Source organism: Ischnura elegans, chromosome 6 (genome assembly GCF_921293095.1).
Source record: "Ischnura elegans chromosome 6, ioIscEleg1.1, whole genome shotgun sequence".
In the NCBI taxonomy this organism is placed as follows: Eukaryota; Metazoa; Arthropoda; class Insecta; order Odonata; family Coenagrionidae; genus Ischnura; species Ischnura elegans.
The window spans coordinates 118,426,118-118,446,431 of NC_060251.1; the positions used below are offsets into that span (position 1 = coordinate 118,426,118).

At 34.0% G+C, this 20,314-nt stretch overlaps 1 protein-coding gene across 2 annotated transcripts in view; it reads left to right on the forward strand.

Annotated features, from left to right (window-relative positions):
* LOC124161591 overlaps positions 1-20,314 on the forward strand; it is a 68,994-nt gene that overhangs the window by 30,554 nt on the left and 18,126 nt on the right. The gene's annotated exons all lie outside the window — the stretch shown is intronic.

Consider the following 20,314-nt stretch of genomic DNA (forward strand, 5'->3'; position numbering starts at 1 on the left):
AACAATTCATCATTCACATTCACTGTTATTTAGGTAATTATGGGCACAACCCGGGTTTCGTAACTTGGTTACATCGTCTGGTGACTGTGAGATGTAACCAAGTTACGAAACCCAGGTCATGCCCATAATTAAATAACAGTGAACCTTACAAAGTTTTTATTTCTTTATTTCCAATATGGAGAGGTTTCACAAAGTAAAGCCTGAAGTTATTAGTTGTTAACGTCCCTATAAAAGCTAGAAATTGATTCACTGATTGGGTGATTGATACAAATTAGCAGCCTAAACTGTGATATCTGTGGGTATTTGGCTTATTGGAAGTAAAAGTAAAAAAAAATTCATCGGGAGAAAATTTCTGAAAACTTGAAAAAGTCGATTAGTTTTCGAATATATCGACTTGAATTAACATGGGAGCCTTATGGGACTAAAACTTTTTCACTTTTATTATGTATTTCTAAATATGTGAGGAATATGACATTCCCTTGACATAAACTAGATTTTTTGATTGATTTTTTGGTGTGGTTGTCAATGCGATGAATTGATATTTAGTATTTTTTATGATTTTTTGAAAGTGCCCCATGCTTTTCTTATAGCACTACGTTAGGATTTTTTTTGGCCAACTTGCAATCATCGCAGGACAAATTCCTTGAAACGCAAGATACAAGATTTTTTGGTTGATTTTTTGGCTATCTCGGAATTTTCATATGTCGAAAGAATTCCGAGAAATAAACGATTTCCATTTCCCATTGTAGAGGTGGTCGAATTTTCAATCTTGGATTTCGGCGTTGAGACATTTGCCATGTGAAAATTTGGAATCTTCTAGAAAAACCGTTAAGGGTTCTTCGAACCCTACGTTTCAGCTTACTTTCTCCGTATCCCTCTTGGGTTATTCATAATTAAATTCCGAAAAATGTCCTGCACGCGAAAAATCATTGTCGCCATTTTTTTGTGGAGCATACAATTTTGAATATCTTAGCAACCATTTCAGTCAGAGGAATGAAATTTTCAGGGTAATAGCATCATTAAAATAGTCAACGTTTGCAATGGTGATAATTCCGCTCGATCGATTCATTTGCGAGTTATATCGATACCAATCTCCTTGGTTACGCTTAAATCGCTAATAACTTTTTTGTTAATCAAGTTTTGAACATGAAAGTCATACACAATACAACTGATAATGTCATTCATCCCACAAAAGTTAAATCAAACGGATCGAATGATTAGAGTCGAAGTGATGATCGATATAAGGTTGCATTCGATGGAGCCATTTTTTAGTCCTTTTTACATAGTTACGGGGGTAAAAAATTTAACAATACGTAAGGGAAGGAATGAGTTATGCGCACACATAAATTATTTAGATGAATTATGTTTCCTAATGAAGATACATCGATATGAATTTAAACCTTTTTGTATTACGCCCCCGTAAGAAATACACGCATCCCGTCTATCTACGTCACCAATATAAGAACATAGGCTAAATTTTGAAAGCGGGGATAGTAGAGAAGGCAGGGATAACGGAGTGACCATCGAATGGAAGGGATATCAATAGGATTGCGGATTTTACAGTACAGATGTCACTATTGTCTAAAGTACGATTCGATTAGTATAGCAAATACGCAAATTGGCATAACTTGATAAGTGTATACGTTAGACCAATGAAACTTGGTGAACGGGTACATCTTGGTATTCCTAACAATGCTCAATGGTAATATGTTTTGTATAAAGTCTCACGTGCGATATATATCGAATCTACTTTTTCTTAAAATATATCGTATTGCTATAACATGTAAGATTTTACATCCAAGGACATAGTTAACCAGGGATTAAATAGTAGAAACCCATAGACTGGATTCTAAACCAATAGCATTGCGGATTTTACGGTACAGATGTCAGTGTGATCGAAAAATCGATTCAGTTATTATAGCAAATACACAAATTGGTATAACTTGAAAGGAATACCCGCTGGACCAATGAAATTTGGCGAAGGTGCACATCTTGGTATTCCTCACAATGTCCAATAGAAATATGTTTTGTATGTAGTCTAACGTGCGATGTATATCGAATATGCTTTTTCTTCAAATATATCGAACTGCTATAACAAATAGGATTTTACATCTAAGGGCATAGTTGACCAGGTATTATATAGTAGATACCCATAGACTTTAAGTTAAACCAATAGCATTTCGGACTTTACAATACAGATGTCAGTATGATCGAAAAATCGATTCGATTATTATAGCAAATACACAAATTGGTATAACTTGAAAAGTATACCCGTTGGACCAATGAAATTTGGCGAAATTGCACATCTTGGTATTCCTCACAATGTCCAATAGAAATATGTTTTGTATGTAGTCTAACGTGCGATATATATCGAATATGCTTTTTCTTCAAATATATCGAACTGCTATAACAAATAGGATTTTACATCTAAGGGCATAGTTGACCAGGTATTATATAGCAGATACCCATAGACTTTATGTTAAACCAATAGCATTTCGGAATTTACAGTACAGATTTCAGTATGATCGAAAAATCGATTCGATTATTAGAGCAAATACACAAATTGGTATAACTTGAAAAATATACCCGTTGGTCCAATGAAATTTGGCGAAATTGCACATCTTGGTATTCCTCACAATGTCCAATAGAAATATGTTTTGCATGTAGTCTAACGTGCGATATATATCGAATATGCTTTTTCTTCAAATATATCGAACTGCTATAACAAATAGGATTTTACATCAAAGGGCATAGTTGACCAGGTATTATATAGTAGATACCCATAGACTTTAAGTTAAACCAATAGCATTTCGGATTTTACAGTACAGATGTCAGTATGATCGAAAAATCGATTCGATTATTATAGCAAATACGTAATATGGCATAACTTCAATACTATATCCGCTGGACCAATGAAATTTCGTGAATGGGTAAATCCTGGTATTCTTCACAATGCCCAATGGAAATATGTTTTGTATTCAGTCTCACGTTCGATATATATCGAATCTACTTTTTCTTAAAAGATATCGAATTGCTATAACATATAGGATTTTACATGCAAGGACATAGTTGACCAGGAATCATTTAGAAAATTCCTGTAGACTAAAAGTTACACCAAAAATTTTGCGAATTTTAAAGTACAGATGTCGTTATAATCGAAAGATCGATACGATAATTATAGCAAATACGCAAATAGGCATAACTTGATTGCTATCTAAGTTGGACCAAAGAAATTTTGGGAATGGGTATATCATGATATTCTCTACAATGCCCAATAGAAATATGTTTTGTATATGGTCTCACATGCGATATATATCGAATCTTCATTTTCCAAATTATATTGATTTGTCTTAACATTTAGGATTTTACATCCACAGGCATTGTTGACCAGGAATTATAGAGTGGATGACTATTAACTGGAATTATAATATACAGCATTGCAGATTTTACAGTGCAGATGGCAGTTCAATCGAAAGTTTGAATCGATTATTGTAGCAAATATGCAAATTGGCATAATCACTTGAATAGTATATACGTTGGACCAATGAAATTTGGAGATTGGGTACACATTGGTATTCTTCACAATGCCCAATGGGAACATTTTTGTATGTAGTCTCTCATTCGATATATATCGAATCTGCTTTTTTTTTTAAGTATATGGAATTCTTTTAACACATCCGAATTTACATCAATGGGCAAAGTTGACAAGGAATTTTATGGTAATAGCCATGGACTGGAATTAAAATCAAAAGCATTGCGAATTTTACATTACAGATGCAGTATAAACGAATGATCGAATCGATTATTATAGAAAATACGCAAATTGGCATAACTTGATTCGTATATCCTTTGGACCAATGAAATTTGGTGAATGTGTACATCCTGGTATTCTTCACAAAGCCCAACGGAAATATATTTTGCATGTAGTGTCCCATTAGATATATATCGATTCAGCGTTTTCTTAAAATATATCGAATTGCTATAACATGCAGGATTTTGCATCCACGGGCGTATTTGACCATGAAATATAGGGTAGATGACCTAACGGGAAGATAAATCAATAGGATTGCGAATTTATATTTCCACATGTGAGTATACTTGACAATTCGTTATGATTATGGTAGCAAATATGCTAATTTGCGTATCTTTATTAATATAAATGTTAGACCGAAGAAATTTTATGAATATTTTTATTAAAGTATTGTTCATGCTGCACCAATGAAATATATTCGCTTTTTATGCTCCCATTCGACATATATCGATCTACGTTTTTGTAAAGTATATGGAACTGCTATTACTTACCGAATATAACATCAACGGGGACAGTTGAACATTCTTCGGTTCTTTCTCCAATTCGAGTTTCATAACCGTATTAATATAGTTATTGTAATCAATGCGTTTTGTTGTAATAAACCTTCCTTAGATATAAAAAAATGACAGCATTGAGAGACATACATCCTCAGAGAAATCCGAACATTACTTCATTATTCGAGACATATTTATTCGGATAATCATTTCATTAGTCTCTGTTCGTTTATTTTCTTATAAGGATGTATTTAATTTCATTAAGTCTACTGTATTCAAACGTTAAAAATCAAAAATGGAGATGATACAATCCTAGGGTAAGGGCTAAAATAAGAAAAATCGGCTACATTTCATAAGTTCATCTATGGTACACTATATATATTTCTACATTGCGTAAATCATTCATATCAAAACGGTTTTCCGAAGCATTGATCACCGTGGTTACTTAGTAGGTCTTAAGTATTGTTGACTGTGAATTAGCGTATTGCCTGCCTATTTCACTCATTTAAACGATATTTTGAGTGTTTCTTTCGCTTTTTGAACCACTTATGTGCACATGACTCGGTAACATGTGACACACTATGTTCCCACCCCCCCTAATTACCCGCTTGATGAATTCAAGCGCCCAATCGACTCGTTAACGTCCCTATAATAGCTGCAAACTAATTCACTGATTGTGTGATTGATACAAATTAGTAGCCCAAACTGTGATAGGTGTGGGTATATGGAATATTGGACGTAAAAGTAAAAAAAAATTCATCGGGAGGAAAAATCTGAAAAGTTGAAAAAGTCGATTAGTTTTCGAGATATATCGACTTGAATTAACATGGGAGCCTTATGGGACTAAAACTTTTTCACTTTTATTATGTATTTCTAAATATGTGAGGAACATGAGATTCCCTTGACATAAACTAGATTTTTTGGTTGATTTTTTGGTGTGGTTGTCATTGCGATAAATTGATATTTAGTATTTTTTATGATTTTTTGAAAGTGCCCCATGCTTTTCTTACGGCACTACGTTAGGATTTTTTTTGACCAACTTGCAATCATCACAGGACAAATTCCTTGAAATGCAAGATACTAGATTTTTTGGTTGATTTTTTGGCTATCTCGAAATTTTCATATGTCGAAACAATTCCGAGGAATAAACGATTTCGACTTTCCATTGTAGAGGTGGTCGAATTTTCAATCTTGGATTTCGGCGTTGAGACATGTGCCATATGAAAATTTGGAATCTTTAAGAAAAACCGTTAGAGGGTTCTCCGAACCCTCACGTTTGAGCTTACTTTCGCCGTAACCCTCTTGGGTTATTCATAATTAAATTCCGAAAAATGTCCTGCAAGCGAAAAATCATTGTCGCCATTTTTTTGTGGAGCATGCAATCTTGAATATCTTAGCAACCGTTTAAGCTAGAGGAATGAAATTTTCAGAGTAATAATATTATTAAAATGGTCAACTTTTGCAATGATGACCATTCCGCTCGATCGATTCATGTGCGAGTTATATCGATACGAATCTCCTTGGATACGCTTTAATCGCTAATAACTTTTTTATTAATAAAGTTTTGAACATGAATGTCATACAAAATACGACTGAAAATGTCATTCATCCGACAAAAGTTAAATCAGGCGAATCGATTGATTAGACTCGAAGTTATGATCGATACAAGGTTGTATTCGATTGAGCCATTTTTTGGGCTTATTTACATAGTTACGGAAATAAAAATTTTAACAATATGTAAGGAAAAAAATGAATTATGCGCACCCATAAATAATTTAGATGAATTATGTTTCCTACTGAAGATACATCGATTTGAATTTATATCTTTTTGTATTAGGCCCCCGTAAGAAATACACGCATCCCGTCCAATTACGTCACCAATATTAGAACATAGGCTAAATTTTGAAAGCGGGGATATTAGAGAAGGCAGGGATAAGGGAGTGACCATAGAAGGGATATCAATAGGATTGCGGATTTTACAGTACAGATGTCAGCAGTGTCTAAAGTACGATTCGATTAGTATAGCAAATACGCAAATTGGCATAACTTGATAAGTGTGTACGTTGGACCAATGAAACTTGGTAAACAGGTACATCTTGGTATTCCTCACGATACTCTATGGTAGTATGTTTTGTATTCAGTCTCACGTTCGATATATATCGAATCTACTTTTTCTTAAAATATATCGAATTGCTATAACATGTAGGATTTAACATTCAAGGACATAGTTTACTAGGGATTAAATAGTAGATACCCATAGACTGGATTTAAAACCAATAGCATTGCGGATTTTACAGTACAGATGTCAGTATGATCGAAAAATCGATTCGATTATTATAGCAAATACGTAAATGGGCATAACTTCCATAGATTTACCGTTGGATCAATGAAATTTGGTGATTGGGTACATATTGGTATTCCTCACGATGCCCAATGAAAATTTGTTTTGTACGTAGTCTCACATTCGATATATATCGAATCTACTTTTTCTTAAAATGTATCGAATTGCTATAACATGTAGGATTTTACATCCAAGGACATAGTTTACTAGGGATTAAATAGTAGATACCCATTGACTGGATTTTAAACCAATAGCCTTGCGGATTTTACAGTACAGATTTCAGTATGATCGAAAAATCGATTCTATTATTATGGCAAATACGTAAATGGGCATAACTTCCATAGATTTAACGTTGGATCAATGAAATTTGATGAATGGGTACATATTGGTATTCCTCACGATGCCCAATGAAAATTTGTTTTGTACGTAGTCTCACATTCGATATATATCGAATCTACTTTTTCTTAAAATGTATCGAATTGCTATAACATGTAGGATTTTACATCCAAGGACATAGTTTACTAGGGATTAAATAGTAGATACCCATTGACTGGATTTTAAACCAATAGCCTTGCGGATTTTACAGTACAGATGTCAGTATGATCGAAAAATCGATTCGATTATTATAGCAAATACGTAAATGGGCATAACTTCAATAGATTTACCGTTGGATCAATGAAATTTGATGAATGGGTACATATTGGTATTCCTCACGATGCCCAATGAAAATTTGTTTTGTACGTAGTCTCACATTCGATATATATCGAATCTACTTTTTCTTAAAATGTATCGAATTGCTATAACATGTAGGATTTTACATCCAAGGACATAGTTTACTAGGGATTAAATAGTAGATACCCATTGACTGGATTTTAAACCAATAGCCTTGCGGATTTTACAGTACAGATGTCAGTATGATCGAAAAATCGATTCGATTATTATAGCAAATACGTAAATGGGCATAACTTCCATAGATTTACCGTTGGATCAATCAAATTTGGTGATTGGGTACATATTGGTATTCCTCACGATGCCCAATGAAAATTTGTTTTGTACGTAGTCTCACATTCGATATATATCGAATCTACTTTTTCTTAAAATGTATCGATTTGCTATAACATGTAGGATTTTACATCCAAGGACATAGTTTACTAGGGATTAAATAGTAGATACCCATTTACTGGATTTTAAACCATTAGCCTTGCGGATTTTACAGTACAGATGTCAGTATGATCGAAAAATCGATTCGATTATTATAGCAAACACGTAAATGGGCATACCTTCAATAGATTTACCGTTGGATCAATGAAATTTGGTGAATGGGTACATATTGGTATTCCTCACAATGCCCAATGAAAATTTGTTCTGTACGTAATCTCACATTCGATATATATCGAATCTACTTTTTCTTAAAGTATATCGAATTGCTAATACATGTAGGATTTTACATCCACAGGCATAGTTGACCAGGTATTAAATAGTAGATACACATAGACTGAAAATTAAACCAATGGGATTGCGGACTTTACCGTACAGATGTCAGTATGATCGAAAACTCGATTCGATTATTATAGCATATACACAAATTGGTATAACTTGAAAAGTATACCCGTTGGACCAATGAAATTTGGCGAATGTGCACATCTTGGTAATCCTCACACTGCCCAACAGAAATATGCTTTGTATGTTGTCTAACGTGCGATATATATCGAATATGCTTTTTCTTCAAATATATCGAACCGCTATAACATATAGGATTTTACATCCAAGGGCATAGTTGGCCAGGTATTGTATAGTAGATACACAGACTGAAAATTGAACCAATAGCATTGCGGATTTTACAGTACAGATGGCAGTGTAATCGCAGGATCGATTCGATTATTCTATCAAATACGCAAATTTGCAAAACTTGATTAGTTTATACGTTGGACCAATGAAATTTGGCAAATGGGTACATCTTGGTATTCCTCACAATGCCCAAATGAAACATATTTTGTGTATAGTCTCACGTTCGTTATTAATCGAATCTACTTTTTCTTAAAATATATCGTATTGCTATAACATATAGGATTTTACATCCAAGGACATAGTTGACCAATATAATTATGTGGAAGATAGCCATATACTGTAAGTTAAATGAATAGCATTGCGGATTCAACAATACAAATGCCAGTATAATCGAAGAATGGATTCGATTATTATAACAAATTCATAACATTGGCACAAGTTGAATAGTGTATCCGTTGGGCCAATTAAATTTGGTACTTGGTACATCTTGGTATTCCTCACAATTCCCAAAAGTAATTTTTTTTCCATGTAGTCTCACGGTTGATGCATATCGAATATGCTTTTTCTTAAAATATATCGAATCGTTATAACATAGGATTTTGCATGCACGTACATAGTCGACCAGGAATTTTAGTGTTGATGATCAAATATTGGAAGGTAAATCAATCGGATTGCGTATTTTCAATGCACGTGTCAGTATACTTGAAAATTCGATACGATTATGATAGCAAATATGCCAAATCTTTTTTGCAAATTGGAATATCTTGAGAATAACTATTTTTTAAGACCAAAGAAATTAGAGGAATCGTTACAATTCAGTATTTTACAAACTGCATTATGGACATTCGTTTTGCAAGTGGAATATCTTTATATATTTATCTAAAGAATCTGCGTTGTATTTTCAAGAGTGGCTTATCACAATGCTTATGGACTTTAACAGTTGAAAAATAACCACATAATCAACACTCTCTTGAAATTTTTAAAACCTTATTCCGATTATGTGTCAATGGTTAACTTAATGGATCAAAGAATCAATTATCCGTCAAATAAAATCATATTGAAAATAACAAATATTTCTAACAGTGAAAAATTGAGTTCCTTACCCTTTCAAAAAACGGCGGGGAAATTTTTGAATATTAATCCACTTATGGGCCCATGACTCGAAAATATGTGACACAACTATGTTTCCACCCCCCCTATTTACCCGCTTGATGAATTCAAGCGCCCAATCGACTCGTTACATATTTAAAGCTGGAAAGTAATTCATTGATTGGGTGATTGACACAAATTAGTAGCCCAAACTGTGATAGGTGTGGGTATATGGAATATTGGACGTAAAAGTGAAAAAAAATTCATCGGGAGGAAAAATCTGAAAAGTTGAAAAAGTCGATTAGTTTTCGAGATATATCGACTTGAATTAACATAGGAGCCTTATGGGACTACGACTTTTTCTCATTTATTTTGTACTTTTAAACTTCCGAGGAACATGATATTCAATGGACATGGACTAGATTTTTTGGTCTATTTTTTGATGTGGTTGTCATAGCGACGAATTGATATTTAGTATTTTTTATTACTGTTTGAATGCTCTCAATGCTTTTCTTATGGGAAAACTTTAGGAATTTTTTTGACCAACTTGCAATAATCGTACGACAAATTCCTTTGCCAAAAAGGTAGAGAATTCTTTGGTTAATTTTTTGGCTATGTTGGAATTTTCGTACGTCGAAACAATTCCGAGGAATAAACGATTTCGATTTAACATTGTCGTGATGGGCGAATTTTCAAACTCGGATTTCAGCCTTGAGACATGTGCCATATGAAAATTTGGACTCTTCAGGAAAAACCGTTAGAGGATACTTCGTACCCTCACGTTTGAGCTCACTTTCTCCGTATCCCCCTTCGTTAATTAATAATTAAATTCCGAAAAATGTCCTGCACGCGAAAAATCATTGTCGCCATTTTTTTGTGGAGCATGCAATCTTGAATATCTTAGCAACCGTTTAAGCTAGAGAAATGAAATTTTCAGAATAATAATATTAATAAAATGGTCAACTTTTGCAATGATGAACATTCCGATCGATCGATTCATGTGCGAGTTATATCGATACCAATCTCCTTGGTTACGCTTTAAACGCTAATAACTTTTTTGTAAATCAAGTTTTGAATGCAAGAGTCATGCACAATACAACTGCTAATGTATTTTATCCGACAAAAGTTTAATCAAGCGAATCGAATGATTAGAGTCCAAGTTATGATCGATACAAGGTTGCATTCAATGGAGCCATTATTCAGACCTATTTACATAGTTACGGGAATAAAAATTATGGCAATATGTAAAGGAAAGAATGAGTTATGCGTACACATTAATTATTTAGATGAGTATTGTTTCCTTACGAATATATATCAATATGAATTTATATCTTTTTGTATTAGGTCCCCGTAAGAAATACACGCATCGCCCTATATACGTCACCAATATAAGAACATAGGCGAAATTTTGAAAGCGGGGATAGTAGAGAAGAGAGGGATAAGGTATGGCCATCGAATGGAGGGGTTATCAATAGGATGCGAATTTTTCAATACAGGTGGCAGTATAGTCGAATGTACGATTCGATTTTTATAGCAAATACGCAAATAGGCATAAAATGATAAGTGTATACGTTGGACCAATGAAATTTAGGCAATTGGTACATCATGGTATTCCTCACAATGCGCAATGGAAACATGTTTTGTATATAGTCTAACGCTCGATATATATCGAATCTACTTTTTCTTAAAATATATCAAATTGCTATAGCATATAGGATTTTACATCTAAGGACATAGTAGACTAGGAAATATATAGTAGATACCCATAGACCAGAAATTAAACCAAAAACATTGCGAATTTTAAAGTACAGATGTCAGTATGATCGAAAAATCGATTCGATTATTATAGCAAATACGTTAATTGGCATAACTTCAATTGTGTTTCCGTTGGACCAATGAAATTTGGTGAATGGGTACATCTTTGTATTCCTCACAATGCCCAATGGAAATTTGTTTTGCATGTAGTCTCACGCTCGATATATATCGAATATAATTTTTATTAAAATATATCGAAATTTGGTGAATGGGTACATCTTTTTATTCCTCACAATGCCCAATGAAAATATGTTTTGCATGTAGTCTCACATTCGATATATATCGAATCTGCTTTTTCACAATTTATATCGAATAGCTATAACATATTGGATTTTACGACCACGGGCATTGGTGACCAGGAATTATATAGTAGATGACCATAGACCCGATATAAAAAAAATGTCATTGCGGATTTTACATTACAGATGTCAGTGTAATCGAAAGATCGAATCGATTATTGTAGCAAATACGCAAATTGGCATAACTGGATTAGTATATACGTTGGACCAATGAAAATTGGTGAATGGGTACATCTTGATATTCCTCACATTGCCCAATGGAAATATGTTTTGCATGTAGTCTCACATTCGATACATATCGAATCTGCTTTTTCACAAATTATATCGAATAGCTATAGCATATAGGATTTTACACCCATGGGCACTGTTGACCAGGAATTATATAGAAGATGACCATAGCGTGGAAATAAAATCAATATCGTTGCGGATTTTACAGTACAGATGTCAGTATAATCGAAAGATCGATTCGATAGTTATAGCAAATGCTGAAATTAGCATATTTTGATTAGTATATACGTTGCACCAATGAAATTTTGTGAATGGGTACATCTTGGGATTCCTCACAATGCCCAATGAAAATATGTTTTGCATATAGTCTCACATTCGATATATATCGAATCTGCTTTTTCACAATTTATATCGAATAGCTATAACATATAGGATTTTACGACCACGGGCATTGTTGACCAGGAAATGTAGAGAAGATTTCTATTAACTGGAATTAAAATCCACGGCATTGCGGATATTACAGTGCAGATTGCAGTTTTATCGAAAGATCGATTCGATAATTGTAGCAAATACGCGAATTGGCATAACATGATTAGTATTTACGTTGGACCAATGACACTTGGTAAATGGGTACATCTTGGTCTTCCTCACAATGCCCAATGGAAATATGCTTTGTGTGTAGTCTCACGATGTATATATATTGAATATGCTTTTTCTTAAAATATATCGAATCGTTATTACATACAGGATTTTCTATCCACGTACATAGTTGACCAGGAATTTTAGGGTTGATGATCGAAGACTGGAACAGGATTGCGAATTTTCAATACACGTGTCAGTATACTTGATAATTCGATACGATAATGATAGCAAATATGCCAAAGCTATTTTTTTCAAATTGGAATATCTTGAGAATAACTATTTTTTAGTACCAAAGAAATTTGGGGAATCGTTACAATTTAGTATTTTACACACTGCATTATGGACATATGTTTTGCGAGTGGTATATCTTTATATATTTATCTAAGGAATCTGCGTTTCATTTTCAAGTTTCGCTTATCACAACGCTTTTGGACTTTAAGAGTTGAAAAATATCCACAAAATCATCACTGTCTTGAAATTTTAAAAACCTTATTCCAATTATGTCTCAGTGCTAAACTTACCCTATTCAAATAATGAACTATCCGTCAAATGAAATCATAATGAAAATAACAAATAATTTTAAAAGTAAACAATTAGGTTCCTTTCCCATTAAAAAAAACGGCAGGGAAATTAGTGAATATTTGAAACACTTATGGACCCATTACTCGACAACACGTGACACAACAATGTTCCCACCTCCCTAATTACCCGCTTGAAGAATTCAAGCACCCAATCGACTCGTTACATATTTAAAGCTGGAAAGTCATTTAAAATTGCGTGATTGACCATAATTAGCAGCCCAAACTGTGATAGATGTGGATATTTGGCTTATTGGACGTAAAAGTAAAAAAAATTCATCGGGAGGAAAAATCTGAAAACTCGAAAAAGTCGATTGGTTTTCGAGATATATCGACTTGAATTAACATGGGAGCCTTATGGGACTAAAACTTTTTCACTTTTTTAATGTATTTCTAAATATGTGAGGAACATGACATTCTTTTGACATAAACTAGATTTTTTGGATGATTTTTTAACATGGTTGTCATTGCGATGAATTGATATGTATTTAGTATTTTTTATGATTTTTTGAAAGTGCCCCATGCTTTTCTTATGGCACTACGTAAAGAATTTTTTTGACCAACTTGCAATCATCGCAGGACAAATTCCTTGAAACGCCTGACACGAGATTTTTTGGTTGATTTTTTGGCTATCTTGGAATTTTCGTGCGTCGAAACAATTCCGAGGAATAAACGATTTCGATTTTACATTGTCGAGATGGGCGAATTTTCAAACTTGAATTTCGGCGTTGAGACATGTGCCATGTGAAAATTTGGAATCTCCTAGAAAAACCGTAAAGGGTTCTCCGAACCCTTACGTTTGAGCTCACTTCCTCCGTATCCCTCTTGGGTTATTCATAATTAAATTCCGAAAAATGTCCTGCACGCGAAAAATCATTGTCGCCATTTTTTTGTGGAGCATTCAACCTTAAATATCTTAGCAACCATTTCAGCTAGATGAATGAAATTTTCAGGGTAATAGGATTACTAAAAAGGTCAACTTTTTCAATGATTACCATTCCGCTCGATCGATTCACGTGCGAGTTATATCGATACCAATCTCCTTGGATACGTTTTAAACGCTAATAACTTTTTTTAAAATCAAGTTTTGAACATGAAAGTTATAAACAATACAACTGATAATGTGTTTCATCCGACAAATGTAAAATCAAGCGGATCGATTGATTAGACTCGAAGTTATGATCGATACAAGGTTGTATTCGATTGAGCCTTTTTTTGGGCTTATTTACATAGTTACGGGGATAAAAATTTTAACAATATGTAAGGAAAAGAATGAATTATGAGCACACACAAATTATTTAGATGAATTATGTTTCCTAATGAAGATACATCGATATAAATTTATACCTTTTTGTATTAGGCCCCCGTAAGAAATACACGGATCCCGTCTATCTACGTCACCAATATAAGAACAAAGGCTAAATTTTGAAAGCGGGGATAGTAGAGAAGGTAGGGATAACGCAGTGACCATAGAATGGAAGGGATATCAATAGGATTGCGGATTTTACAGTACAGATATCACTATTGTCTAAAGTACGATTTGATTAGTATAGCAAATACGCAAATTGGCATAACTTGATTAGTGTATACGTTAGACCAATGAAACTTGGTGAACGGGTACATCTTGGTATTCCTCCTAATGCTCAATGATAATATGTTTTGTATACAGTCTCACGTTCGATATATATCGAATCTACTTTTTCTTAAAATATATCGTACTGCTATAACATGTAGGATTTTACATCCAAGGACATAGTTCACGAGGGATTAAATAGTAGATACCCATAGACTGGATTTTATACCAAGAGCATTGCGGATTTTACGGTACAGATGTCAGTATGATCGAAAAATCGATTCAATTATTATAGCAATTACACAAATTGGTTTAACTTGAAAAGTATACCCGTTGGACCAATGAAATTTGACGAAGGAGCACATCTTGGTATTCCTCACAATGTCCAATAGAAATATGTTTTGCATGTAGTTTAACGTGCGATATATATCGAATATGCTTTTTTTTATATTGAACTGCTATAACAAATAGGATTTTACATCCAAGGGCATAGTTGACCAGGTATTATATAGTATATACCCTTAGACTTTATGTTAAACCAATAGCATTTCGGATTTTACAGTACAGATGTCAATATGATCGAAAAATCGATTCGATTATTATAGCAAATACGTAAATTGGCATTACTTCAATACTATATCCGCTAGACCAATGAAATTTCATGAATGGGTAAATCCTGGTATTCCTCACAATGCCCAATTGAAATATGTTTTGTATGTAGTCTCATGTTCGATATATATCGAATCTACTTTTTCTTAAGAGATATCGAATTGCTATAACATATAGGATTTTACATCCAAGGACATAGTTGACCAGGAATTATATAGAATATACCCGCAGACTGGAAGTTAAACCAATAGTTTTGCGGATTTTTAAGTACAGATGTCAGTATAATCGAAAGATCGATACGATAATTATAGCAAATACGCATATTGGCATAACTTGATTGCTATATAAGTTGGACCAAAGAAATTTTGGGAATGGGTATATCATGATATTTCTCACAATGCCAAATAGAAATATGTTTTGTATATGGTCTCACATGCGATATATATCGTATCTTCATTTTCCAAATTATATCGATTTGCCTGAACATTTAGGATTTTACATCCTCAGGCATTGTTGACCAGGAATTATAGAGTAGATGACTATTACCTGGAATTATAACATACAGCATTGAGGATTTACAGTGCAGATGGCAGTTTAATCGAAAATTCGAATCGATTATTGTAGCAAATATGCAAATTGGCATAACTTGATTAGTATATGCGTTGGTTCAATGAAATTTGGTGAATGGGTACACATTGGTAATCCTCACACTGCCCAATGGGAACATTTTTTGTATGTAGTCTCTCATTCGATATATATTGAATCTGCTTTTTCTTAAAATATATGGAATTGTTATAACACATTGGAATTTACATCACTGGGCAAAGTTGACAAGGAATTATATGGTAAATGGCCAATGACCGGAATTAAAATCAAAAGCATTGCAAATTTTACATTACAGATGCAGTATAATTGAATGATCGAATCGATTATTATTGGCGACTCAAATCACCACTAGCGGTGCTAGCGTCGGTGACGTAATTTTCCAAGATGGCGGACACACTGGTGATAAATTATGTTGCTAGATTAGATCGCAACGAGCTTTATATGGCTATTTTGCTCCATCTCCTGCTATATTTATCCTTAATATCTATCGATTTATTAAGTATCGTATTTGCACGTCACAGTACAGAGGATTTTCCGTATGTAGTGCTCTTTTCATTCAATATATATCGTTTTTTGAACCGCTCTCCATTACATTGGTGCACATTTATCTATTCCGCTGGTTCATTATTAACATCATTTTAGAGCTTTATCGTAATTTTCAACTTGTAAAGCGTCATGGAAAACACTAACAAGGCGATGGTCCCACCGAGGAAAACGACGATGAGGAGAAATTAAGCGTTTCTTAATGTTATTCGGTGCTCTTATCGAACCCTGAAATAGGAACTCCGTTCTTATACATTCCCTTCAGATTTCTTTTCTGAAACAGGTTTCTCCATAAATCTTCCTCTTATTATACCCATAGTTTAACTGTGCTATTAATGTCCTCACTTATTTTTACTACAATGGCTTTGTAATTATGAAACTGCATGCTAACTAAACATTACTTCATAAACATTTTATCATTGCTCTCTCTAACAAATCACTTGTGTTACGATTGGGCCCATGATTGAACTGTGATTTAAATGTCCTCACTTTTGTTGACTTAAATGGCTTCGTTTTTATGAACCTGCTTTCTATCTGAACCTTATTTCATAAACATTTTTCATTTCTCATCCTAAGAAATCACTAGAGTGACGACTAGGCCCATGATTGAACTTGATATTAATGTCCTCTCTGTTGTTGACTTCAATGGCCTTGTATTTATGAACCTGCATAACAACTGAACCTTACTTCATAAACATTTTGTCATTGCTCCTCCTAAGAAATCTCTTGTTTGATGATTAGGCCCATGATTGAACTATGATTTTAATTTCCTCGCTGTTGTTGACTTCAATGGATTTGTATTTGTGAACCTGCATGCCAACTGAACCATACTTCATAAACATTTTATCATTGCTCCTCCTGAGAAATCACTTGTTTGATGACCATGCCCATGATTGAACTATGCTTTTAATTCCCTCACAGTTGTTGACTTCAATGGCCTTGTATTTATGAACCTACATGCCAACTGAACCTTACTTCATAAACATTTTATCATTGCTCCTCCTAAGAAATCACTTGTTTGATGATTATGCCCATGATTGAACTATGATTTTAATTTCCTCACAGTTGTTGACTTCAATGGCCTTGTATTTATGAACCTGCATGCCAACTGAACCTCACTTCATAAACATTTTATCATTGCTCCTCCTAAGAAATCACTTGTTTGATGATTATGCCCATGATTGAACTATGATTTTAATTCCCTCACAGTTTTTGACTTCAATGGCTTTGTATTTATGAACCTGCATGCCAACTGAACCTTGCTTCATAAACATTTTATCATTGTTCCTCCTAACACATCACTTGTTTGATGATTAGGCCCATGATTGAACTGTGATTGTAATGTCCTCACTGTTGTTGACTTCAATGGCTTTGTATTTATGAACCAGCTTGCTAACTGAACCTATTTTATATTGACTTCAAAGTCCTTTATGTTATCCACCTGCCACTTCTCTATGTAGTGTACCACAAATGTTTTTCTTTCCTCCCAAGTTTACATCCCTGATCTGAGTGGAAAACCCATAGCAAGTAATAGTCAACACTCATATAAACTTCATAACCTTGGTACTCTCTACCTACCTCTTCCTTGTATCGTGTTTTCAAAATGTCCAAAAAGTATAGTATAATGATAAATAAGTATAATAAAAAATAGAATCAGCATAAAATTTTCTTCAATTTTTCTTAAGGCCATCCTAACTTTCTGTGGTATTGCTGGTACCTTAGCTCATGGAATCTATTTTACCTAGTTACTTGTTCTTAGCATATTTTGATGAATAATGGGGGAAGGAGTCGAGGACATTGACAGAAAGTAGTTAGTGGGCTGTGATGATGAAAAGTACATTGGAGTGGAGTGGTAAAATAGTAGGTGTTAAGGTAAGTACTTGTAAACAAAGTGTTGCAGTATGGAGAAGAATTTAGTCCAAATTAGCAATTGCAACCGTATCGTAGATGAAAAGAAAAACTCTTTTGTATTCTTTTAATGTTAGAATAAGTTGTGTTCACACAGTTGATCCTGAGTCAATCTAGTTTATTGTCTACATGTTGCACCTTAACTTTATTTAATATATCCACTCCACCATCACTTTATAAGAGTCCAGTCACACCAAGTGATAGTCATCGAGGGGTATTTGTAAATTAAACTCAATAATGCTGGCCTTGTTGTGGTGGGGCAAAAGCCTCGCTTTGCAAGCTGAAGGTCATGGGTTCAAGAACTGCCTGAGATGGTTATCCTCTCCAGTGCATGGGTAGTTGTTATTGTACATAATTAATTTCTAAAATACTCAATGTCCAAATGGGTCCAAATAGGCTTTTTAGGGGTGCCATTAAGTTTTATAATTAGGAATGTATTATCAGTACAGTTGGAGTTTGTTGCATTCTAATTTACCAATTTCAGAACATCATTTTAAAAGAGGGCTTTTCCTCTGTGAAGCAGTTGTAGGAATTAGGGATAAGGATTGCCCACCAATAATCAGAAAAATTCTGTGCTTCTCAGAACCCTCTCTAACAGTAAACTCTCTATAAATATTTTATTGCCATCCCCACTTGAAACTTGTATTCACCACCAATGATAGGAAGCATCAAGTCAAAATTGCTTAGTCAACATATGAGAGTAAAATCGTTTAGGTTGAGTCTATTTTGAGTATTTTTTTAAGGGAAAGGGGTCAGTGAGTAGGAAGTAAGAAATAATTTAGCGGGCTGGAATGGTTACTCACAAGTACAGGAACTGCATGATACCATTAGGTCGGGTCTGTTCTTAAGCATGCCAACTGGATGTTCATTTATTAATTACTGGAGAAAAACCAAAAAATCTCTAGGTGGAGAGGTAAAATAAGCTATAAGTGGAGGGAGTGATGAAGGAGAAGGTGCAATTGGGAGAAATGATTGCATTGGCTAATTCAGTCACCTTATCTACAGAACAACTATCAGAGCTATATGAGTACCTATTGATACTGAGAAGCTTCTTCTAGGCAATAGGAGCATATATAAGAAGCATAGTGAACCAAATGGTACATGACGTATGGTTACAATAAGATACATTATTATCATCAAAGGTGGTGGTTTATTATTTTGCTCACATAGTAGGGAGAGTAACAAATGGAAAATATTTCAACTAAGTACTTATATAAATGATTTCTACTTCAAATATAATATACTCTGAGGAGCTCCAAAGAATATAATATGAATGCCCTAAAGGAGAGTCAACTATAGTTGATAGTAATATACTATAGTAATATCACTTGGTTATTCTGTGGGAAGCTACTTCTGCAGAACTGGGATTAAAATGGAAGAAAGTTTGCATCAGTTAGAAATGGTGTTTTTTTTCAATCAATTAGCCGTAAAAATGTGATTCCCATGCACAATCTTTTTGATATTTCGATTGTTAAGTTTATTTATTTAAATGTTGTCATCTGTATGTATCATACTCCTGATGGAGATAGTAACCTTAATGTAGATAATTTAATGATCCTGCTTGATTAAGTGCTGAAAACTATAAGGAATCTTTGATTTTATGAGGTGAAGTTAACACTGAGTTTGCGACGGCTCACTGCACCATGTCTCCAATTAGGATATCAAAATACAATGAACGTGTTTTGGATCGCGATCCTCTCTCTTCACCTTAGCGCCAACAGGAACTATACCTACGCCTAGCTTTGAGGACACATTCTCCCTAAATAATATTTCTTGAAGAAGAATTTCCACCAAAAAACGCGTCCATGACGCCGAGAGACAACACCTTGCCGATCATTTTCCTCTTGAAAGAAATATAGGATACGTATGAAATGTACGGCGACAGTAAAATAAAGAAGGTGGAATGAAAGGAATTAAACTATAAATACTTGAGACTTATTAAGAGGTTATTGCAGTTAATTTCCGAGAAGAAATAATGGAAATGACTGCA